Source organism: Macrobrachium rosenbergii, chromosome 52 (genome assembly GCF_040412425.1).
Source record: "Macrobrachium rosenbergii isolate ZJJX-2024 chromosome 52, ASM4041242v1, whole genome shotgun sequence".
NCBI lineage: Eukaryota > Metazoa > Arthropoda > Malacostraca > Decapoda > Palaemonidae > Macrobrachium > Macrobrachium rosenbergii.
Genome location: NC_089792.1, coordinates 24601364 through 24626363, shown reverse-complemented (window position 1 = coordinate 24626363; position 25000 = coordinate 24601364). Strand labels below are relative to the sequence as shown.

General features: G+C 36.5%; 1 protein-coding gene and 1 pseudogene across 1 annotated transcript in view; both read left to right on the top strand.

Annotated features, from left to right (window-relative positions):
• The first annotated feature begins 17119 nt into the window (after positions 1 to 17119).
• On the top strand, positions 17120 to 19387 carry LOC136833908 (SCAN domain-containing protein 3-like; annotated as a pseudogene).
• Positions 19388 to 19876: 489 nt separating this feature from the next.
• LOC136833756 (uncharacterized) overlaps positions 19877 to 25000 on the top strand; it is a 46095-nt gene continuing 40971 nt past the window's right edge. Inside the window, exon 1 of the mRNA XM_067095977.1 lies at positions 19877 to 20535. The gene's annotated coding sequence lies outside the window, so the exon portion shown is untranslated. The remainder of the gene's footprint in view (positions 20536 to 25000) is intronic.

Below are 25000 nucleotides of genomic sequence, written 5' to 3'. Positions count from 1 at the left end.
TGATCGCGCCTTTTGATTCACGTGCTTAGATAACCCTACACTTAATTGTTATGCTCATTTGATAATACTTGTTGCTATCTTGGACACTAAGCTTTCTTTTTCTCAGCACTCGACAGATGTCTCATTTGGAGCCGAAAGGAGATATTGACAGATGTAATTATTTGTATCGTCTGCCTCAGATCTATTGTTTTATCTTTGCAAGAAAGTTGTTCTCTTTTTTGTTTGCCTGGAGCTTCCCCCATATCTTATTTAATGCTCAATATATTGATTCTGTTGTTACTAGGGAGATATTTTTGACTAGTAATACTGTAGGCCTATATCAGAAGAGAATGCCTGTGTTTTTTAGATTATTGCTTGCTACTCTTTTCGCAGATTGCAGATTTTCCATATTTTACTGAAGTGCCACGACGTGACACTGCCCAGTGCCTGAGATTACACATTTCATTCTCTTGACAGCAAAGTTGTGGATTAGTCTTCCTGTTGGTGTAATAAAGGTGATCGCCGCTGGATGGAAATAGTATGTGATCTTATGTTAAATAGTTGCGCACAGCAGCATTAAGCGTCTTTCAGTTTCTCAGCAGCAGTTTATATGTGTTTACTTTTTTATTTTTATATTTAGTACCTCTGCCAACCAAGCACGGAGGAGGAGATGGTTCCGCCAGTGCGTGTGGGTGTGTACGCGCATATAGATAAATATGTCAAGTGCGGAAGAACGGATTTGCGTGAATTCAGATGAGGAGACACACCGTGTGCCCTTCTCACGATGCCTGGTTTGTGTACATCGCTGAAGATTTGCTTAAATCATCTCGTCCCTCTATCTTCGTGCTCGCTTCGAGCAACTGAAACAGTACTCGCCAACAGCGCAGAGTTTTCTTGCCTATACTATTCCTTTCTGTCAGCAAGCAATAGGCAGGAAAACTGCGATTTGAATTCCTTCACATACTGACTTGTACCATATGACCCTGTTTATAAAATAATGATACATAAAAAGTATATCTTAGTTTAACCAGACCACTGAGCTGGTTAACAGCTGTCCTACATAAAATGTCGTCATTAATCATTTGCCTTTTAGAATTATTATAAATAAGACACAATTACACCTATTTCTATCATGTTTTTACGGTAAAATTGGGTAATGAAACTATGCTAGAATTCAAACAAACAATTAATGTTAGAAAGTTACTAATATATTAAAAATTCTAAATTCTAGATTAGTTTTCAGAGCATAATAACGAGAGAGACAAATTAGCCCGAAGAGATGAGGATCTAATGTGCATACGGTTTACTTCTAAGAGTGTTAATTATGTTTGGTTTTCTTTTAGACCTTCAAATCCAGTTCCGAAAGCGAAAGAGATAATCGGTTAACTGGAATAAATAAACCTGCCAAGGAATAGGTTTTGTGCTTCGGTTTTTCTAATTTCTTACTTCTTTTAGTATCTTTTCATTTACTTTGTGGGTCTCTTCATATTGACACCCCTTATTTTTTAGCTTGTCTATTATGGTCTTACATTACTTGTTTTCATTTCCTCCTCTGCTTTCCCTTATCCACAAGCCAAGAAACAGACGAACAACGAAGAAAAAGATATTTTTGCGGTCTAGAAAAATTTACGTATACGCTGTGGCTTTTAAGAAAGTTCAGAATACCGGCGAAAAAAGCTAAACAATGTTATTCTCAAACAAGTGAATTAAACATCATATACTGTTTAAGGGAGTCGACTCTGTCGACGAGGCTTTTCATACGGTGTTGAGTAGTTGCCATGGCGATGAGACTAAGCTCTTGATCCATCTCCCATCAAGCTACCCGGTGAAACTTTGAGTTGCTTTGGTTTCAGTCTTCAGCAATCCATGAGTTTGTACTAACTGGCAATTTGACGCAAAATTCCAGTTACTTTTTTTTTTATTAAAAATTACTCATTCGGTCGAATCTTTGTCCCTACGACTACCAAGTGCAATTTAAGATATCCTACTAATCAGGGTGATTGTGAGCGGATGCCGAATAGTATAAGGCAATAATAATATTCTTATGTAAGAAAAACAATGTATATATCAGCCTTAAGTAAGAGACTATCGTCATGATCATTTATAAAATCATCTTTAGGTGAAGAAATTCCACAGTTATATGTGTCCATGTATATGTTCTCTGATAAGGAAGGTTTGGGCAACTTGTTAGTTGGCCTCTTCAGCCTTAAATTACACAAAATCTAAGATACATAACAAAAAATTTGTCGTGGGAGTAAAAAAAAAAAAAAAAAAAAAAAAAAAGACACCTTGACAAGGCAGCTTGTTTTTCTTTTAAATACATGGTGGATCACTAGTTAATCTGTCGGCAATCATCCCATATCGTTGTAGCATAGTGGCGGTTAACATAGCGGTTGTTTGTCTTGTTCTAGGAGATTACTGGATGGTCCTCGAAGCAGCTCTATGGACTTCTGATGCCTTTACAGGGAGAAGAGAGCCAGCAAAAGCAGGAACTTTAGAAAAGTAAATAAAAATTTACTTTGGCGGCTTTGCGAACCATCTTATTGGCGAAAGAGTCTTCTTGAGTACAAGGCTTGTTGTTGTTGAAAGTATTCATTAAGTTTATAAGAGCTTTTATAGACCCTACTTTGGACTACAACACTGCTGCTGTAAAGTATCAGTATTCAACCAATATATTCTATGATATAAATCTATGCTATGTGTTTCTGCCATACTTTTTGGGGGGGATTCTACGCTACAATCGCGTTAACGTCTTCCAAGCGAACAGAAAGGCTTCTCACCTCTTCGCTGTACGGTTTTCTATCACAGTCTTTGCAAACAATAGAATAAACGCATATATCCTTGTTGTTAAGAATGTTCTCGCATTTATTTCTAATGGCCTGATTACCTACAGAATTCTTATGATTAAAGGCCATTTTCTTGCTTCTGAACTATAAGACATTATAGCCAATACATTTCTTCACTGAGAATAATGACTGCTGCTGTGGCAAGGCTAGTGTCGTACTGAAATGGAATTTATCTATATTTTAATTTTTATGATTGTATTAGTTGTTTTTGCTCTCGAAAATTGTGTTATCTGTTTAAATTCTCTATTAACGTAATAAGAGGTCACGAATCTTAAGGCGCGAGAAATTAGATTCACTGTTACATTAGGTTTTGCATTGGAACTGTGATTGGAAAAATAGCGAATGTACACTCGTCTTGTGATATACTCCAAATGATAACGAAAAGGATTCCTATATTAGTATTCTATGGTGAAGTTTGTTGTGGGAACTAGACAGCAAACATAATTTAAGAAATCATGAAAACACTCTTCGTCATTCTGGTAAATAATGAAAACATCATCTACATATTTAAATCAACCAAAAGGCCCAACATTTTCAGGGTAATTCAAAATATATTCCTGTTCAATAAATCCCGTGCATGAATTGGTCAATAAATGACTGAGAAGGGAGTCCATGGCAACACCGAATTTCTTTCGAAAATCTTCACGCTCAAATATAAAAACTGCAATATCGTCGAAAAGCCTAATAAGTTCTAATATCATCTTTGAAAATGTCTGTTGAAAACTAAGAAAGACGTTTGGGACAAAACCTAATATGCCCAGGCTACCAATAACATTATTTTGAGAGCTATGTTTAAATATGCCATCGTTACACGAGCATCCATGTACATAGAAAGATACATAGAAAGTATTAACACGCACAAGTGTGTCTGTGTTTGTGTGTGCGTGCGCGGGCAATTTTTATGTTGATTTACATAATGGATAGTACTACTGAGCCTGCAGCAGTAAAAATTTGGAGAAAAATGAATATAGTTGCAGGAAGAGAACATCTAGATACAAACAGAAGTGTTTGGTTGAAGTTCATTCCGGTCCTGTACAGTATATAAAATTTGTATTAACTACTCTAAATTATTTTCGGTTGCCGCAAAACGGTATGTTGGTGGACCTACTTCCTTAACCTGTAAAAATGTTCTTCTTGAAATAAGCTAGTTGCATGACGCTGAAAGTATCATCATTAGTTACCATCTACACAGGCGTTACCTTTCAACATATACGAGTATCTCTTATTTCCTACGCATATATTGCGTTGCCTCTTTTGTTGTGGTTTCCAGTGACTCTAGTGCTGTTACTAATCAATCTTTTCCACTCTTTAGCTAAACAAATGTTCCGTCGTGTTAACAGCATCTGTACAGAACTCACCCGACCACTTTTCTGCTTCTGTAAATCTCTTTCAGATCTAACATGTTTCATATTACCCTCATGTAATTATTACAGCTTCATTGGTAGTTTAGTTACTCATCCTTCCAGTTTCCAGACCTCAGTCCTTCTTCCACTTTTATTTCTTCAGACCTCACTTTTTACTGCCTTCTTTCCTGTAATACCCTACTTCTTCTATCTCAATTTAAGATTTTTTTTTTCTTTTATTTCTAACAGACTACTTTTTTACATGAGTTCTTACTTTGATCTTGACATTATCCTGTTGTACAAAAATTATCGTAAAAAAATTATCACATATCTACACTCAGTTCTATTCTTCACAGGTGGTACCGTCTTGCTAGCAATCTCAGATATAGTCCTGTTGCAACTTGTTCGAACTTTCCTCTGATTATCTTGTATTGCAGTCCTTCCTTTTCTTTTTCTTTAATTTCCCTCCCTTACCCCAACTAGGTCTTAATATTTGTAATATTGTGGATATTACTAATTGATCGAATGGCTGACTATCGTGCTCGCGACTTCTGCCTAGTATCTGTAGGAATGGAGGGGTACTAGTTACCGTCAGTTACTGATAACTTCTGACAACCGACAACTGCAGGAAATTGCCGACAACTTCGGCAAAAATTATAGGAGACCCAGATACAAAGTCTAGAAGAATCAAAACAAGCTAAAAGGGAACACTGAGTCGTATATGAGAACAATGCAGCAAACATTTTTAGAAAACAGCTCACTTTCCGTGCTCCGAAATGTATAGTTACGGAGACACTGGTATCTTACAGATATTATAACTTTGCTTGCTTTACATAAATCATGTTATTTATTGAGAAGATTTTCCAGGTTGTAGTCGGATATTTCAGTTTTCATTGTATTTTTCGATTTGTTTTGTAGGGTAAATAGTTTTTTAGTCAATATCATTTGGTTTCTGGTTCAGATGCAAATGGTTAATAAAGTCGTGAATATTCCTTGTTTCTGCTTTGACCATTTTATTGTTATGGTGGCAGCCAGCAGACTGTCAAGTAAATATAGTTTGAAAAGATGTCGGTAGGCTTCACAGTGCATACACACAGCTCACTGTGCTTGATTTTTCTAATTCTGTAGACTTGTTTTTAATAGTTGTTGTTCCTTTAGACTGTTTTCTTTTTACAAAGTTGTTGTTAATTTAGAAAGGCGGTCTGTACTGTCTTCAGTTGTTGGTAGAAAGTGACAAAGACTCTCTGCAGTTGTCAGTAACTAGTAACGTTGGCGGCAATGCTGTTTGTAATGGCGGTGAGAAATTCTTGGCAGTAACGTTGGCGGCAATGTCGCTATCTGGTGAGAAATTCTTGGCAGTGGCCGAAATTCTTGGCAGTAACGTTGCAATGCCGCTATCTGGAGAGAAATTCTTAGGAGTAACGTTGGTGGCAATGTCGTCATCATAATCGTGATCGCTTCAAGCGCCATTTACCGCAAGAAATCTCTGTGAAATTCCGCCACTCGTGTCTTTCCTGTGCTACTTCTACGATAAAATCTCTCTTCTCATCTTCTCCCATCTCAGGTAGGTCTGAGTCTTCCAAATCTTTTAGTGCCCACAGGAGTCTAGCCGGACATATCACTTAATACTCTTCCAAGGGTTGATCGAAGGACATGCCCAAACCATCTCCATCTCCCTTCCCTCATCATCTCATCTATATGGAACTTCTGTAGTTTACTTTATGGTATCCTTTCTAACTATATTCTGCCATCTGATTCCTAATATTCTTCATTAAGCTTCATTCATTATTCATCCAAAATCTTTTAGATATTGTCGCATTGCCATATCATGATACATGACCGTACTACTAAAGATCATATTTGCCTTATCTATAATCATACTATCGTATGCAATTTCAGTCTATTTGATTTTCATATCTTATTAAGTCTACTCATTGTTTGATTTACCTTTATAGTCTTTCAAAAAAATTTCACCTTTTTAGAACCTGTGCAGGATGTCATTATTTTCCTAAATATTTGAAAGATTTCACACTCATTAATCATTGATTCATTAAATGTCTTCATTACTTCCTTTCTGCCACATTTATCTTGAGTTTCATCCTTCTAGACATATGATGAATTCTGTTTAGCAAGCTTTGTAAATCTAGCGGTGTTTTGTTGATGAAAACAGCATCGACTATACGTATATCCTATGTCTGTCAGGTTTCAACCGTTACGCCAACCTAAACCTTCTCTTCTATCTCCTACAGAGAACACAGGTGAAATAACATTCCCTTTGTGGTGAGTAGCGTGGTACTATTCTCTAAAATTCATTAAACTGGACCCCATCAACTTTTCTTCTGATCTACTTTGCTCATGGATACTTTCAATTATCTTTATATATTTAATAGGAATTCCACAGTCTATGAATGTTGTCAGATGCCTTCTCAATCAATAAAGCCATCAGAAATGGGTTTTAAATTCCATACACTGTTGTACAATGTGTCCTCACAGATATCTGATCTCTTCAGCTTCATCTCAAGTTTGTTCATCTAGAACCATTTTAGTAGTTTCTCTCCCCAGCCTGTTGAGAATAAGCATAGTGAATATTTCCATTATAACCGACGCAAGTACAAAGCCTCCATAGTTAACACATTCGTTAAGGTCACCCTTTGGTAAGTTGGCTATGAACTCCAATATAATTGTCAGGGTTTGCTTCCTCAATCCATTTTCTGCAAAACAGCCTAGAATTCTATATGATATACGAAGGTGTCATTTCTGTTTCAGGTTGAATCATCAGTGCGGCGATTCTGTCTTCACCTGGTGTTTTCTGTCCCCTAAATTTATTAAGTATTGATTCCGCTTCTAAAACTGATTTCATTCATAAGTGCATTCAGTTCTTCCTCAGCTTCTAATACATCAGTCACGCATTATTATCCTGTTCATATGTCTTATTCATGACCTTTATAAAATGTTCTGCCCAGCCTTGTCTTTTCCTATTCTTCTGATGTTGTTATTGACTCATCTCTCCTTTTAACAAGTATTTTCCCATTTCCCTTTTCCCCCATGGATATTCTATTAATAATTGTCTGGGCTACCCTAACCCAATGTCACTCCCTGATGAAAAGGAGAGAAAAACTGACAAGAACTTACCATGATTTCAGAGTTAGAGTTGGGTTATTGATTTTATGGGTAACCTTGCTTTTACCTTATCAAGAATAGCTGCAGGAAGATCCTTCCCGGATACTAGAACACTATTCATTACAGCGAAGGGGATGCAAAGAGCCACAAAAAAACCTTATAAGTTTTCGACCTTTGACGGCCAAATACGAATGTGGTAAGATCGTTAATCGACCCATGCTGGATCTACTCTCATACTGCTTTCTCAGCTCCTGCTTCAGTTTCCAGGATAACAGTAATGCTCAGCCTCATCTAAGACCTGCCTATCATATAATATAAAATATTCCTCAATGAGGATTAAAAAGGACACTGTAAAGTTTTGAAATGAGCAATTCTCCAAACTTTCTCAGTGCTAAAATCCTCCCCCATCCCGACTTGTTTCTTTCCCTTCTACTTCAGCTGACCAACACTAACCCATTTTTTTATTTATTCTCAGATTGTCCTTTTGTTTAATCTTTCCTTTTTTCTTCTTCTGAAACTGTTATTTATTGCAAAAGTGAGGCAATTAAACAATTAAAAAAAACAAGATATGTGACAAGACTTTAATCTCATCTGTGCCATTTTTCAAGAGAACCTTAATTCGTAGACCGTTACAATAACAAATGCAACCATCTAATGACATTTAAAGGAAAGAATATATAAACTAGATTTCATCGTTATGATGTCACGGCCAGTTTGCGCAGGTGTGGTAGCAACTAGCAACGGCTGTCTGTCGGTAGTGGAACTGTTGGAACACCGCTACTGTAGCGCTGGGACGTAGCAACTACGGGAACTGCATATCAGTGCTGATGAAATACGTGAGGAGTCAACAGCGTAAATCTTTCCAGGGGCCTCGACCGTCGTCCAACCAGCTGTGGGGTGACGCCCCTCTGATTAATTGTCATTGTCCGACCTTCTTGCACAGCATCTAAAGTGTTTTCCACATGATACAGTAAGTGAATGATCGGCGCAGTTTCCACTTTTTGTTGTTATTCCTTCTCTATGACATGCGGATAAATGAGAGCTTGAAGCTTTTCATGAATTTTGTATCTAATCAATTGATCGTCACGATTCTGAGGTTTGCGCGTGAGTTTGGTCGCTAGTTTTATTGCTATGAAATAAATTCGCATATTTGTTTAAAGTTTACGAAAAGCTCCCTCGTTAAAAAGATATGAAAAAAAGATAAGCTAACTGTCCTAAAACTCATATATTAACATACGTTGCCTTAATACAAACGAACTGTATTAACTAGACTGGGAAGGTGAAGGATTAACGATCAGAGTATTTTAAATGTAGAAATCGTTTCGAGGGAAACGAGGACGAGGGTAATGAGAGTGTGGAGACCAAACAATATTTCAAGTTTGGCGTTGTTTGGGCTCTCAAAGGGAGCGTTCGCTGCAACAGCTATAATGATACGTTATGCTCTCACCCACATCCTATAACAAAGTATATTGTTTGACTAAGAGTTGTTCTGTAAAAGGAGTACGGACGTTAAATGAAGAAATAAATATATATATATGGATATATATAAACATATATATACAGTATACAGTAGTCAATATTATATATATATATATATATATATATATATATATATATATATATATATATATATATATATATATAACAGTATATAATATTGACTCTACTGGTTACTTTTAACCAAATGACTTCAGGGACTAGTACTAAACCCGGCGAAACAGTTTGAATTCTATTAACCACAATGCCCTCTTAACTTCTTTATTCTTACGTCACATTTTGGAATTGCATACACATACATACAAACATGCGTACGTATACATATATATATGTATATATGTATATATATACTGTGTATGTGTGTATATATATATATATATAATAACATATACATATATATATATATACATATATATATATATATATATATATATATATATATATATATATATATATATATATATTAACTCAAACATACAGTCCACACAATGCTTAAGCATGTGCGCCTGGACATTTTGGACGAGGTCGTAGTTCGAAATATATTTAATTGTACACAACCATCTCCGATACAGGCATATATATACGTGGTTTCATGAGATTTTACAGACATTACTGAAGGCAGAGTAAAGTATGTATATACTAGTGACAAGGGTACAAAACGATTTTAGAGACAACAAAAGGCACCATCATACAAGGGGTGCATGTGTGTGTGTGCGTGTGTGTATATATATACATATATATGCGTGTGTACGTATACATGTATGTATGTATGTATGTTTATAATGTATATATATATAATCGGGAATTAAGCTACAAAAGGTCGTTTAATATCACATCGGCACAGTACCCTACTCCGCGGAATATCAGCTATCGGAGGTGGTTGTCATCTATGTGATAACGTAGAAAGATAGATTGATTTAATGTAGAGTACAAACGATCTTAAAAACACCGTCTTTCCTCAATACCCTCATAAAACGGTTTCTTCGGAGGTCCGCAAGTAAAGATAGCCAATTGACACTTCCCTTGTCTCCTTTTACTGTATTATATATATATATATATATATATATATATATATATATATATATATATATATATATATATATATATATATATATATATATATATAAATACATATACTGTATATATGCATATGTATACACACGGATATATGTATATAATCATGAAGTTACAAATGTCGTTTAATATCCATTTCACGATACTTCGGGAATATCCCCAGTGGAATTATCACCAGAAGGGGAATTTTTAAGTGATAAATGGATCGGTACCGCCGGGTCTCGATCCCTCGACACAGCACTGTCCAACGACTCCATTCGACTGTCAAACCACTGAGCCACCAAGAGAGGAGTCGTTGAAGGTACTGTGTCGAGGATCGAGACCGGCGCTACCGATCCATTTATCACTGAAAAATCCCCTTCGGTGATAATTCCCATCGAATATTCCCGAAGTAGCGTGAATTGATGTTAAACGACATTTGTAGCTTCATGATTGTACTGTTTATTAATCACGGTGTGATAAAAAATTTTGTATAAATATATATATATATATATATATATATATATATATATATATATATATATATATATATATATAAACTTGAATAAAGAATGAACTCGCGTTGATAAATTCTGCAATAACGGTCACTACGAGCAGCTCGCCGGCCTCCTCCTCCTTTCCCTAAGAGCAATTAGTCCTCTCGGATGCTGGAGGCGTTTCTTTACCTTAATAATATCTTCACAGGCTCAAACTTTTGCCTTCACTGAGACTCATTTTCGTTTCCAGACGCTTCCAAGATATACAGCTCTGCTACCTACCTTGTTTCACCCATTCACCTTTTCTGTGATTCTCCTCTTTTCGTACTCTTTTATCATTTATGACAGTGACTACAAAATACTTAAAAGGAAGGAATTTATTTCTTCCTTACTAGTAGTCATTCTAGCTTCAGTATACCCTCATAACCTTATTTTGCAAACATTCACTTATGGATTTTACAAACATTTGTAGCCTAACTACATTCAGCTAATACTATATCATCCATAGTATCAGTCGCTACACTTCATATCCCACAAACTTGCACCTCCTTTTCCTGTCCTTCCCCCGACCTCTCTCATCACACCTTAAAATGTGAAACAGACGTACAGACACACCCCTACTTTCCCACCGAATCAGATGGTCTTCCATTTACATACAGAAAATTGTAACACAAACTTTACATTCATAAAAAAAAAAAAAAATCTACTCATTCTCCCCAACTTATTTTCTACAAAAATACCATCACTCTCCACTTGCCATCTCTCAGCTATTCCCTAAGTCCACATTGCGCCTCTTCATTTTTTACTCTAAAATCGTTCATGCAACTATACCATAAGAAATCGCCATACTCTCTTTCTTCAACCGTAACAGCTCTACCCCATTATCTGTCTTACTTTCTCTATCCAAATCATACCGAAGGTATACCAATAATGTTACGTTCTTATGAGTCTAAAAAGCACCTCTATCATATTTTCTCACACATTTCCGTTGAAAGGGCGGAAGAAATTGGTTAGCAGTGCTCGGGTCTACCTGCTATTTAGCAATCGAGAAACTGAGATACCATAACGCATGGCCGCTTTATTTACTCAGATCTGGCGAGCGTGGCTAATGGATTCACTGCATATACATAATTATGTGAGAAACATATGGTGCACACACACATCTGCCTATTCGCTTGAAGGAAGGAATGAAAGCCGCCCTTTAACTGCGAGGAAAGTCTTTCACAGCACTACACCGAACATTTTTTTTTTTTAACTGATATCATGTTGTCAAGGGAGCCAATAACTATTTAGGAGGGATAGAAACTTACGTCAAGCGTAGTGCCCTTTCAGTAACCATCAAAATTACCATACCGTTTTTAAAAGGTTTGAGTCGGCCACACTCACGTGCCAATTAATCACAGACGCTTTAATATTTCTAAAGGATTCAAGGTCGGGGCCAACTGGCCTTTTCCATCAAACTGGGTGTAATGCAGTAGACTGGGCCACTCATCATGAATATGAACACGAATTCAGTACATTGTAAGTTGCTTGCACTGCAAAACATGAACCAAAATAAAATGCTCACATATTATATACATAGAATGATTGAGAAAATTTTTTCTGCGGTATATGATAAATAAAAAATTGCGAAATGTTTGAAGACTTGTTTGGTTCAAGTGTAGGTGTGTGTGTGTGTGTGTGTGTGTGTGTGTTTGGGTCGTCCTACGCTTGTCTATACACTTACTTGTCGGCAATGACTTTAGAGCTTTGTGTCCATTATTCCTCCAGCAGAGAAATACTTTAGAACAAAATTCACGTGGACAAGGAATCCACATTCTGAAAAACATTACGAGGAAAAAAAAAAAACCACTTTCAGTGTAAGTTTCAAATTTTCTTGTAAGACTGTACAGGTATCTCATAAGAGGCAGAGCGCTTGAGATCTTAAAACCGGCTCAATCTTCAAGAATAGTCGCAGATAAGATGAGATCCTTGTTCATTTAAGAGTAAATTAGTTAGTAGCAGTGGTAGAAAGTATATAATTTACATGGTAATGACTAAAAAACTCCATTCAAAACGAAAAGGAAGACAAAGAACCTCACAGACGAACAAATTTCAAGCCATATGAATGAAAATTCAAGATATGAGGTTTGCAAAAGTGTGTTGGTGTGGTCTTACTCCTACCTGCTTTACCGACTGCTCCAGGCACAAGAGCCTGTGCTGGCATAAGGCAGCTTAATCTACAACATCATGCACTTGAATTTTAGATCAGTGGCAAAAAAAGACGAAATAGGAAGATTCCAAGAGGCTAGGCAGAGGCAGCACTTCTTGGTTGCAGAATTCCACGTGGAATATTAATTTGCTGTCCTGAGAAAGAACGGTTGAAGGAAAGGCTACAGACAAGTTTGTTATGCATGGCTGGAGCCAATACTATAGACCCTACATCCAGGGGCGTTCCTAGACATTTTGGGGTCCGGGGAGCACAGTCCCATTTTGGGGCCCTCTTATGGGGTGGGAGGCGAGCGAAGCGAGCCAAAGCAGCAGGGGTTTTTTTAGAATATGAGCAATTGTAGCATCATTTTCAAGACATTTGTAAATGCAAATTTCAGAAATTTTATTTCTTAAAACTATAGTAGGTGTACATTGAATAACTGAGGCCAGATTCATTGAATCATTTGAATGTGTATTATCTGGGCAAATGGGGCCCTTATGGGGGCCATCAGAGGATAATCAGGACCCCTATAAGCAGTAATTAATTGTCTTAGATCGGCCCTGCCCTTACCCCAATCAACGTTGCCCACCCTCCTCCGATCCGTATGAGGTCTATAATGGGCTCTGCGATTGGGAGGGGGGCCCTGGAGAACCCTGTTTCTTTTACATAACAATTTTGATACATTTTTGTTCACAAAATTGGAAACTGGGACCCTTTAGTGGGCCCCAAACTTTCGAGCCCAAATATAAATGGGGCCCTTGACAATCTTGGGGCCACTGAATTTAGCTTGTCCTGTCATAGCAGCAATGGCTAAATTTATCATTTTGGGGCCCCCCCCTAACTTTGGGGTCGAGGGGCGATTTCAAACATCCCCTGCCTCCCCCTCAGGAACGCCAGTGCCTACATCACAATATATATTATAGTTCCTCCTTTAAGTGAAGTCCATACACCTCAAAAATCTACGTTCCAGAGAAGAAGAAGAAAAAAAAAAGTACAAGCAAAAGTGTTGATGATGGAAGCATATATCGGACTGTCACTCGATGGGCGGAGTTCAGTTCCCGGCCGGCTGATGAAGAGTTAGAGGAATTTATTTCTGGTGATAGAAATTAATTTCTCGCATAAAGTTGATTCCACAATGAGCTGTAGGTCCCGTTGCTAAATAACCAACTGGTTCTTAGCCACGTAAAATAAGTCTAATCTTTCGGGCCAGTAAGCTGTTAATCAGCCCAGTGGTCTGGTAAAACTAAGGTATACTTAACTTTAATGGAGGCATATAAAAACATGTAAGTAGCTGTGAGAATATTTAAAGTCGTGTGTGAAGGAAGGCCTCTTTGGAAATTGGACAAAAATTCATCCAAGTGTAAAGGAACTCACAGAGGTATAATCATAGAGGGTACATATCTGAGATGCTATCCGTAAACCAGTACTACGTAGTTCGGTGGTCTCCCAAGGGCGGCGCTGCAGAGCATTGTGGCCATCTTTAAAGGTCTGGTTACCGCGCAAATTGAACAGGGGCTTAGTGCGATTGTGATTTTATTTTATCAGTGTTTAATGAGTAAATGCTTAGTGGATGTTTAATGCGTAAGTGTTTAGTGAGTGTTTAGGGTTCAGTGAATGTTTAGTAAGTGTTTAGTGCATGCTTGTTGGTAAGTGTTTAGTGAATGCTTAACGTTTAGAGTTTAGTGAATGTTTTGTGAATGTTAGTGATTGTTTAGTGTTTAGTTATTCAGTGAGTGTTTAGGGCTTAGTGAATGATTTATGAATGTTAGTGTTTAGTGAATATTTAGTGTAAATGTTTAGAGAGTGTTTAGGGTCTAGTGAATATTTTGTGAATGTTAGTGTTTAGTGTGTAAGGTAATTTTTCTCTGTGAAATTGCGTAATAATAATAATAATAATAATAATAATAATAATAATAATAATAATAATAATAATAATAATAGTGAAAATAATATTAATAGTAAATCAATAAGATAATAATAATAATAAAAAAGATAGAAATAATAATGGTAAAAATAATAACAGTGATAAAGTATAGTACCATGAGCAGGACCGTGACCTTTTAATGTGGCTGCCCGAGGTCACACGCTCGGCTGGAAGATCGCCACTGCATGTTATTGGCTCTATGATTCTCCTCAAGTACGACACAGTGATACTTCCATAAATGTTCAAAACAACCTTCTAAGTCAAAATGTAAAAGACTGCATTTTTTAATCAATCATATCAACTTGTGCTTCTCTTGATTATATCACAATCCATTACAGAGCATAGCTTGGCTATTGCGTTTGAAATATTACCTAAACCAGCTGCAGATTCTTTGGTATCTATTCATGTCGATTCAGCTTTCTTGAAGCATAATCTTTTTTTCGCGTTGTGTGACATGACATATTCTTTAATTACAAAAAGTTGCCTATACCATAATCATAATTATTTTAATCTATTACAAAAGAATAGCCTACATCATTGTTTATAGCAATTGACATCACTGGGATAGGCTACTGAAGTATGACTTTCCAACCCTTCAAACATAACGTCTCATTACTTCTGAATACAACAATGCGATGCAAATGCCTACGGTCATCGACAGCGTACGTAACAGCGCCAGCTTGTCCAAAAACTGACGCTCGGAATAAAATTGTTGATAAAAACAGTTGATACAAAGAACGCTTATTTCAGGGAACTTAAAAGGGTCTCGCATGTTATACAGTCCAGTTTAGGCGCATGATTAAGGCTTGCTATTTGCATCGGCGCCTCAGTTGCTTGTATTGGGAATTGTCTAGTTTTGGACATTTCTCTCTCTTATTTTCTTTTGCCCGTTTTTGCTAATATTATATAATAAGATTTAGCTTTTCTCATCAGTATTACTTTCACTAAATAAAAGCTTTCCAACTATCTCATTTGTGTCTTCTACATGTGGCTATTGTAGTTTAACTACTCCACCTTTTGTTTGTATTCGTGGCAAAATTACTAATAATAGTGTCCTGTACTGTGATGTTACATTACCTTGGTAACGGTGACGCTAATTCTAAATAAAAGCATTGTACTGTACAAAGGTAACTTGCGTAGGAAGGATGCTTTCCGCATTACAGAGTTGATTTGTCTCCTCTGTGACGGCAAGAAATACGTAAAACGAGAAGACTATAAAATAATTAATATCATGTGGTAACATTTACCTATTCAAATTTGATTCAAATAAGCTAGCACGAAGGACAATATAGAAAAAAATTACCAGAAGTTGAGCCTAAATATGATAAAATCTTGAAGTAGGCTAAATGCAAGTATAAGGCTCAGAGGTGTTTGCTTTAAGTAGCACTGTATATGGTTGGGCAAATCTTAAGGAAAGCCAAATGTCAACCGAACTTGGCATGTAGAAAAATATTGTAGCCTACTTTTTGTCATAAGAAAATGGGGACTTAAATTATACAAATGAATGACCAGTAAGAGGTAAACTTTGTTGGCCTATTTTTCAATGGTTAGCTTTGACAGGAAAACACTTAAACTAAAGTTTCATAAATTCTGCTGGGATGATATTAAATGTGAAGCCTAAGGAAACTAGTTTGGTTATTTCGAAGCATTTTTGAGACTAGCTGATGTGTTTTGAGTTCAGCTCGTTACATTTCTGCGTCCCTCTTGGCTGGTGTCTTCTTTGGGTGAGGAGGATTAGAAACCAAGGCAAAGTTTCGTAATAAGTTCATACTTTTTAAAAATTATATTTATGCTAAATTTCAATAGTTCTAAGCTGGTGACTTTTTTTTTTACCAGGCTCATTTATGACTTTTATCACCATTTTAATAGTATAATTTAATAAGCTATGCGTTATTTAAGGTTATTTGTTTTTTTAAAGCTTATTTTGGTAATTTTAACTTTTATTTACTTGATTCTGTTTGCTTTTCTCGATAAAGTTCAGGTTTTAATTGTCCTTTTAACTGTTTTTCCTTGGTGGGCTGCTTTCCGGGTCTGAGTTTCCTCTCTGTCTAGGTCTAGTGATAACTCACTCTTATTTGGTGATAATCAACAAGGTTTCCTGTCTTTTTTTTTTAAGTCGATTCACTTTATGTAGAAAATATTTCCAGAATCGCTTTTAAGAAATGTAGGGCAATTCACTTTCCTACCATTTAAATTAAATAAATTGCAGACACGAGACGATGTCGCGTTAGCATTGCTGCCACTTCCAAATACCCAATGAACTTCACCCCACTTTTTCTTCTTGTTTACGGGGGTGGAACAGATGTAGTCCAATGACGTGTCACCAAAAAAAGGCACCGTAATAAAAGAGTTGGGGTTTGAAACAGGGTTGCCAACTGGCAGTTTTCACTGCCAAATTTGCTGATTTTTGGCAGTATAGTGAGCGTTTGGCAGTGGAAAACAGTGAATTGGCAGAATATCATAAAGGGGCTCAAATTTGGCAGTTTCTAATAAATTCTGGCATTGAATCAATGAAAATATTCCTAATCATATTCTTTATTATTTCTATAAATGAGGCAGCTAATATTATCATAATATATTTGACATCAGTAACAAATCATGTCAAATTCCCTAAATCTGAGGAAATTATCTTTATTTCTTAAATCTAAAATCTAAAAAAAAACTGCCATTATGTAAGTCGGATAGTTTATGTTCCATACGCGTACCATACCATCTACTGTACTGTAACTGTCCGTCCATACGGTGACTCTGTCAGACTTTGTTTCTGTTTCAGTTGTCCAGTTGAACTGAGTTGATCAGGACCATACTTTATTGATTGATTCATTGTGATCCTGTTATTATTATCAGCTATTGCAATGCCCAAGTGGAAAGGACATTATGATACTGGAAGAAAGTATCAAGAAATATGGGAAAGGGAGTTTCCATGGCTAATGAAAGCTAAAGATGGAAAATCAGCTTTCTGTAAAGTGTGTCAGAAAATTTTACAGCCAAGGAAGACCACCATTAAGGGGCATGCTGATACCAAAGAGCACAAAGAGCGTGTTGGGGCTATCAGTTCAGTAAAAACCAATATATTTGAAAGAAGTGGCCCTTGAAAAACATCAAATTCACCTCGTGCCCTCAAGAAAGCTGAACTTCAGCTTGCAGTGATGGTTTGCTGTCATAGTTCAATCTCAGCCATAGATCATATTAGTGAAGTAATAAAAGAAAATGCTGTTGGTAGTGAATTGGAAAACATTCAGTTGCATCGCACTAAGTGTTCAATGTTGATTAGGAATGTAATATCTCCCTCTCTTGAGGAGGAGCTACGTCAAAAGATTATTGAATCTAAGAAATACTGTTTAATGATTGATGAGTCCACTGATGTATCAAGTGAAAAGAACCTCTGCATTTGTGTTCGGTATTATGATAATGTTGCTAACGAAGTGGTGACAGCATTCCTAGGGCTTGTATCTGTGTGTGAAACGAGTGGAGAAGCTTTATTTACTGCAACAAAAGCCTTACTTGATAAGAATGGCATTGTACTAGAAAATTGTATTGGTTACTCCAGTGATGGCGCTAGCAACATGACTGGGGAAAAAAACTCTCTTTGGTCTCGAATCAAGCAAGTTTCCCCCAACTGTGTGAAAATGGGATGCACATGCCACAGTTTAGCTCTCTGCATACAAAAGGGCTTTGATAAACTCCCTTCCTCAATATGGTTTATGCTCTTTGAAATACCTAAATGGTTCAAGAAGAGCACTTTGAGACGTGAGAAGTACAAGATTCTGTTTGAGACCTTGAATGCTGGGGAAGAAAGAGTGGGAATCCCACTGCCATTTCTAGGTCTATCTACAACCAGATGGCTTGTAAGGGGTAAGGTAATCTACAATATACTTGTAAACTGGCTGGAACTGAAGACATATTTTCAGTGTGCCAGTATGGAGAGCTCTCAAGAAGTACGATACAAAGCACGAATTTTGTTTGATATGTTAACTGATGACTGCAACTATCTTTATTTTGTGTTCTCCTCTCCAATTGTCACTGAATTTGAAAGGATAAATTCTCTTTTTCAGTCCACAAACGCTAGTCCTTCTGTACTTCTTCATGAGCTGGACACTCATTTTAAATCTTTAAAGCACCGCCTCTATGATGCAGAAGGGAAATTACTACCACTAGAAAACACTGACTTTGGAGCTAAATTTTTGTTGGAATGCAAGCAACTGCTGCAGAAGAAAACTGTAAGCCATGTGAATGTCATAACTGTGCAGAAGAGGTGTCAGGAAATGCTTATAGAACTAGTAGATCAAGTGAAAGTACGTCTACCAGAAAAATTTAGCCTTTTCGATGGCTTAAATAACTTATCGCCTTCAAAAATCCTCACTCAAGTAAATAGACTGGCTTTTCAAAATTTGCCTTTTTTTTTTTCATTTATTGGAAGAGAACTTAGAAAAATGTGAAGAGGAATACAGAAAAATTGTTTACCATCCTTGGTCTGAAGAAGATATATTTAAATTGGGTATTCCTGATGACCCAGTTGAGTTTTAGTCTTTAATAAAGATTTATGAAGTAGGAAATGAGAGGCCCTTTGAAAATCTTGCTACATATGCCCTGCATTGCTTAACTACACCAGTAAGCAATGCAGTTTTGAGAGAATATTCTCCCATGTAACAGCAGTCAAGACTAAAGTTCGCAATAGAATGAGTTTGAAGATGCTTGAATGAATTTTGAGAATTCGCACAACACTAATAGTTTCTGGGAAAAGTTGCAAAGACCTGGCAATTTTTGAAAGTATGATTGAAAAATTTAATGTAGATATGTACCATGATGTAGAAAGTTCCAATCCACCTCTGGATACTGCTGTTTTTGAGAATTTATTTTAGTCATACAAACAATCAAAATAATCTGAACAATTTTATGTTACTCAGTTAATTTTCTGTCAAATTGAAATTATGGTTTAAATTTTCTGTCGAAGTGAAATTTTAGTTTAATTATTTGTTTTTATTTAATTATGAGATTTAGTTTAATGAATAAAGATTAATCACTGGAACAGTAATGGCTATTCACTATTCAGCACCAAGACATGGCCTATTATGTATATTTATAGACTAGGAAAGTGCCACTAGAAGGTTACATAATTGCTAGGTAAGAATGTAATTGTGTTTCAATATTCTATGATGTTACTACTACCAAAAAATAATATTTATACACAACCTTAAAAGTTTTCCCAAATAAAAACATAATAGGTGTAAATACAAACATTTTCTTCATTTCCAGAATAACCTAAAGTCCTAAACTTAACATAAACTTTACAAAACCCCTCAAGATATAGTTTTTGATAATTATTTTTCAAGTGTATGAAACATTCAGAATTGGCAGTAAATTTTATCAAATTTGGCAGTAGGAGTCATGTGACTTGGCAACCCTGGTTTGAAAACGATGAGCTTAATTAAAGATCGGAATGTCGCTCATCATTGACACATGTTTCTGACCTCCGTCAGTAGTTACCATAAGATGACGTCAGACATCAGCTTATTAAGATAGTTTTGTTTTGTGTCTGCTGTAATATTTTCGGGGATCATTTATTACTTTATCATTGTGAATTTAAACGTTAGTGTATGGATATTAATGATAAACAAATATAATTTGTGATAAAAAGGTAGCTTGCCGTAACCAGTCAAGTTACAGTTTATGTTGCAGTAGTCCACGTCTCCACGATATTTCGGAGCCACTTGTGCTTGTTTAACACGTAACCGTTTTACTTAAAAATTAAGAAACCAGACTGTACACAGAGCAAGTGAAAAAGCGCAACCGTGGGCGGTAAATCCAGTTGTCTAAATAAGCACTGAGCATCTGTTACCGTTTATGATGTATGTCAAGTGTTTGGGATTCCTGTGATAATTGCTGACAATGGGTTTGGGAAACCACAAAGTCAGTAGTGTGAATTGTTCGCAACCAAACACTGTCTCAAAAGACCATGGAAAGGCACGCTCATGTTAAAAAGTGTAGCTGCCTGAATTTAAAAGATATCTATTTTTTCAACGAAGCGCTGGCCCTAGTTTGGTGACAACTTCTGAGTGTGGGCTAGCCTACATTGCACGGTGAGGTAAGTAGATTGTCAACAGGAATTTGGTTAGGATTGTATTAAATAGTGATTTTAGGCCTAGTAATACTGTAAGTTGGTTCTTTAATTCCACGCTAAATACGTGAATCTTATTGTTTTCGAACCGATTATGCCGTAACGTGCTCGGTGCATTTTTAACCACTAACCAGGTAGAACTATATAGTAGCTCCGCGGCGGCGACTGCCTTGTAACTTAACTTTTTGTACAGTTTTTTGGTTGCTAATTATAAATTTACCTTTAATTTTTGGCGCTCGAGTGTAATTAAAGTGTAATTAACCCCTGAAGTCCATTCAGTGAGGGGTTTCCATACGCGATCTTCACAAGACAGAGCACGGGTATATACGTCTGTTTCGAACGGTTCATATCCTGTCCGGCAAGTGCAATAACTTGTTAACGTATGGGTACCCCCCGCCGGTACTAAACACGGCGAAGGGACATTCCATTTGGCCGACAACAAACAGATGCACCGCCAGTATCAGAACCCCTAAAAGTGTAGAAAAAACCAGTTGAAAAGGTAAAAACAGGCGCGGAGCTAATTATATAGAATTACCATGATTTTGTTTAGGCGAACCATTATTATGTGTTTAGCCTTATAGGCTCTGTCTTTATTAGGAACCCAGTTGCAAAGTGGTCCCCCCCCAAAATAAACTTAATGTGCGAGTCTGAAAGGACATGCATTCAAAAAAAGAAATTAGTAGGCCTACCTCATGCAGATGGACAGTAACAATCACCAAAAAATGCACATGCCATGAAAATTACATTCATAGTAATGCATCCTAACCTAACCTAGGGCACGTGGCGCTACCTGCCTTCTGAACTCTTATTCAAACTTGTTTTAAAACCAAGAATAAAGTAGAACGCAAGGATGCACCCCAACTTAATCTTACCAGTGGGACCTGTTCTGGGGACCTGGCCCAACGTAGAGTGCCACAAAAGTCATGAGAGTAAAGTGTGGGGATGCATTTCAAACTAATCCAGCTTAGGGGCCCCAGGTCCTTTCTTGGCCAGGTGAAGAAACTCCACATTCTAACCCGACGTAGAATATACCATAAATCATGAAAGTGAATTGTTAAAATTCAGCTAAACCTAACTTCCTACTTTTCAGGGTGGCTATCCCCAGTCTTCCCCTTTGAGAATGGGAGATAAACAGAGGGCACACATTTTTTTCTTGTCCAAATCCTTAAACCACTAAATCACTTTCAGCCAAGGTTTCTTTTATGAAGGAGGGGCATTTGTCAGAGGTAGGGATTGCTTTACTTTAGGATGGATACAGAGTCATTTTACAATGCTGTGTTGTGATTTATCTAGTCTACTGTTAGTAGCTTTATAACTTGTACAATGAAATTGGTGTGAAATGTGAATGTTTGGCAATGCTATCTTGTGAATTACGTAAATACTGCTTCCATGTAACTAGATCTTGTAAGTGGAATTGGTGCATTATCTGCCATCTTGCAGAGTACTCATGATGAGGGTGCAGAGGCATGCATGGTTGGTATAGATCAGTGGTTCTGTTTTTTTTATTACCCCCTCTAAGAGCTGGTCCTTCCCTCCACGGCTCCCTTGCATCTATGAGTAAAATTCCCTCCCAGATTAGGAGGAAATAAAAAAACAGAGAAAGAAAGGAGTTTCGAGGGACAGGGAGGGAGGTAAATAATTACAATATAATGGTAAGCCAGCGAGTCTAACTAGAGTGGTAGACTTTGAAATTAACGTTAAAGGCATACTTTTCATTTTTTTCATAAACTTCTGGATATTAGTTCCTCACTCTTGTTAAGAAAATAACGAATATAATTCTAGAATCTTTAATTTTCCCTAGGCCTTGCCTGAGGGTGCAGAGGCATGCCCAGGTTGAGAACCACTGGTATAGATTTTAGTGCAGCTTTTGACCATGTGAATTATTTAGCATTTATCTGTGTGCTAAGATTATTGGGAATTGGTGGATCTTTTATTTGTACTGATATTTTAAATGAATTTTCAGTTGGCAGAACCCAAAGGATCTCTGTTGATGGCCAGTATAGTAGCTTTAGTAATGTCATTTCAGGTGTTCCTCAAGGTAGTGTTCTTGGACCTTTGCTACTTGTTAGCTATACTAATGACATGTGGCTAGGTCTGGAGAACAAACTGATTGCATACTCTAATGATACTACTCTTCTAGCTGTTGTTCCTTCTCTTGTGTTAGGGGTGTGGTTGCAAAATCCTTGCAAAGAGGTCTGACATGTATTCTGGATTGGAGTAAGTTTTTTAGAGATTTGGGTCAAAGTATGATAGTCAGTCTAGAACACTTTTGCTCTTGCTTCTTGGTTTACAGTTAAATAATATGGTTTTAATTGTCAGTGAATTTTAAGATTTTAAGTGTAACTTTTGATAATATTGACCGATGAGAAGCATGTATGCAATATGGCTTCCTCAAGTTTCTCTAAAGCTGGGATCTTAGGAAATATTTTTGAATGTTTTGTGATGAAGCTATCATATCTAAGTGTTTTAACATTTCCTCTTGTTTGGAGTACAGGTCTCCAATGTGGTCTTTAGGTGCTGATGATCATCCCAAACTTTTGGATAGAATTATGTTATTAGTCAAGTTTATTTTGCCAACTCTTAATGTTGACTTTTGGGATATATGTAAAGTGAGTTATGTTTATTGCATAAAATGTAATATAACAACAAGCATTATCTGCATACTTGTTGACCTGACCTAACTGTTTTTGCTCACAACACAAGGCAGGTAACTGTTGCAAACAGTATGTCATTTTATGTTGTCAGTTTTAGGCTAATACTATTCAGTTTGTTATGAGTTTTATTTTGGCTGCAACTAAAATTTGGAATAGTTTACCTATTGCAGTTGTTGAATCTTCCAACCTCCAAATATTTAAACAAGGAGCAAATTCATTCATGCTTCTGTTGACGTCTCCTGAATTCAGGTATATTGGTTTTATTTTCTGTTCTCTCATATTCATTTATTTTTCACCTTCGTTTATAACTTGTCTCATTTTTGGGCAGATCTGTCTTTGCAGTCCTCTTGGGAATAGAGTTTGTTGACTCTGTCCCTGAAAGTTTTCAGCTGAAAAGGATTTTCTTGTGAATTTTGAATGGAATTAGTGATTGGAATGTGAATATTTAACAGTGTCTTATGTAAGCAACTTAATCTGCTACTTCATTGTAACTCTTCAGAGTGGAATTGGTGGAAGGAATATGAATGTTTGGCAAATGTTTTCCGTGAGAGACATAATCTGTTGCAATGGTTTGGCTAATTTTGAAAAGTGGAACTGTTGCATGTAGTGTATATGTTTGATAATATTCTCTTGTGAGTTACATTTGGCTAGCACAGTGAAATTGGTGCATGATATATGATGCCTTTCAAGTCTTACGAATTGAAATGTTGCCAGAAAGATTGGTGTGTGAAATGTTCATGTGAAACTTTTCTTGGTATTGTGAATTACTCAAACTGCTGCTTTCTTTTAATTTTACAAATGCACCTGATATATAAACTGTGAATGTTTGGTAATGTACTTATGTGAGTTACCAAATCTACTGCTTCCATGTATCTAATCGTTACAAATGGAATTGGTACATGAAATGTGAAGTTTGACAATGTGCTCATCTTAGTTCCCAAATATCCTTCATGTAACTCTTGGTAATGGATTTGAGGCATGAAAGTTGCATGTTTCACCATGATCTTTTGGGCGTTACCAAATATGCTGCTTCCTTGTAACTCTTATGAATGTAGTTAGCTTGTAAACTGTGAATGTTTGACAGTGTTCCCATGTGAGCTTACCCAATCCTTTACTTTCTTGTAAATCATGTGCGTGAAATTAGCATGTGACATAATGAAAGTTTGATAGCGTTCTCTTGTGAGCTGCTCAGTCCACATCTCTCATGAAGAAAACTGAAGAGAATTGGTCAGTGAAATATGAATGTGTGGCAGTATTTTCTTGTGAGTTACCAAGCCTATAGCTTCCTGTAAACTGCGAGTGGTATTTGTGCGTAAGTATGAATACAGTATTTGATATTATGTTGTGAGTTACACAACTGACTGCCACCATGTAACTGTTAGAAAAGAATTTTAGTATTTGTAAAGTGCAAGAATTTTGAAATGTTCTCTCGAAACTTACCCAGTTTACTCTTGACTTTACAGTAATCTTACAAAACAAAGAGAGCTGATGTGTGAAATGTGAATATTCAACAACGTTTTCACGAGTTTCCAAATATATACAGCCTTTGTTTAATTTTAAATGAATGGAATTGGTATGTGAAAAGTGAATGATATATAATGTTTTCATGTTTAGTTACTAAACCTATTGCTCCCATGTAGCCAACACTTTTGAATGGATTTATCACATGAAATGTGAATGTTTAATAATTTTTTTTTTCCCTAGAAAGTTACCCCCTCTCCCCCATGCTTTTTCCTTGTTGAACTCGTAGGAATGACATTGTTGTGTGAATTGTAAAT